Here is a 1,747-nt window from a genome sequence, read left to right on the forward strand (position 1 = left end):
CACTCACACCAAGGTACTCACACCACAGCTCTCATACCATGGCACTCACACCAAGGTACTCACACCACAGCTCTCATACCAAGGAACTCACACCAAAGAACTCACTCCAAGGTACTCATACCACAGCACTCACACCATGGTACTCATATCACAGCACTCACACCAAGGTACTCATATCACAGCACTACACCAAGTCACTCACACCACAGCACTCACTCCAAGGAACTCACACCAAGATACTCACACCACAGCACTCACACTAAGGTACTCATACCAAGGCACTCACACCAAGGCACTCACTCCAAGGTACTCACACCAAGTTACCCACACCACAGCACTCACACCAAGGCACTTACACTACATACACACACTAAATTAAATATAAGTGTACAAAAAGTTTTTTAAAGCACAGCGTGGTGATACATGCCTGTAACCCCAGTCACGGTGGTATTGGAGCATCAGAGACAGGTGGATGTCCTGGAGTTCACCGGCCATCTAACTGCTAATTCCTAGAAGCAGAGAGAGACCCTGTGGTGGTGGTTTGAATGTGCTTGGTGCTATTAGGAGGTTGGCCTTGTTGGAGTAGGTGTGGCTTTGGGGGAGGAAGAGTGTCGTGTGGGGGTGAGCAATGAGACCTTCCTCTGAACCACTTAGGAGCCAGTCTTCTCCTGTTTGCCTTTGGAGCTCCTCCAGCACCTTGCCGTTGACCAGAAGCACTGTGAGAAGGAAGGATTGGTTTTTATAGCTTACAATCCACCATCAAGAGAGTGCAAGGCAGGAGCCCTGATGCAAGCAGAGACTGTGGAGGAGTATGGCTTACTGGGGTGTTCCTCACTGCTTTCTCTTGATGCTTGCTTGCTTGCTTGCTTGCTTGCTTGCTTGCTTGCTTTTGGTTTTCTAAGACAGGGTTTCTTTGTGTAGCCCTGACCATCCTGGAACTCACTCTGTAGACCAGAAAGGTCTTAAACTCAGAGTTCTGCCTGCCTCTGTCTCCTGAGTGGTGGGACTAAAGGCGTGTGCGACCTCTGTCTAGCTTTAGCTTACTTTCTTAAAGCACCCAGCACTACCTGACCAGGGGTGGCACCATCCGCAGTGGGCTAGACTTTCCCACATCAGTCAAGAAAATGTCCCACAGTCTGAATTGAAGGCAATTTCTCAACTGAGATTTCTTCTTCCCAGATGACTCCAGCTTGTGACAAGTTGACAAACAAAGAAAAACAAAACAAACAAACAAACAAACAACTAACCAGTACAGGCATTTGCTATATAAACCTGGCAGCCTAAGCTTGGTCCTCAGAATTCATTAAAAGGTAGAAAGGGAGAGTCTACAAAATTGTCTTTCCTGCCAGGCGATGGTGGTGCACGCCTTTGATCCCAGCACTCGGAGGCAGAGGCAGGCAGATCTCTGAGCATTCGAGGGCAGCCTGGTCTACAGAGTGAGTTCCAGGACAGCCAGGACTGCACAGAGAAACCCTGTCTCGAAAAACCAAAAAAAAAAAAACACCAAGCCAAACCAAAATTGTCCTGTGACTACACATGATGGGCACACATACTCATAATAAATTATTATTTTTTGATAAATAAATTTTAATTGAAAAATAAGTTTCTGAAGGAAGACACTCAACGCTAACCTCTGGCCTCCACAGCATGAAAGCATGGACACACATGTAAATATGGGTATATCCACATACACACATGAACATTCACATGCACCACATACACACATGAGAGAGAGAGGGGGGAGAGG

Source organism: Mus caroli, chromosome 7, assembly GCF_900094665.2.
Source record: "Mus caroli chromosome 7, CAROLI_EIJ_v1.1, whole genome shotgun sequence".
NCBI lineage: Eukaryota > Metazoa > Chordata > Mammalia > Rodentia > Muridae > Mus > Mus caroli.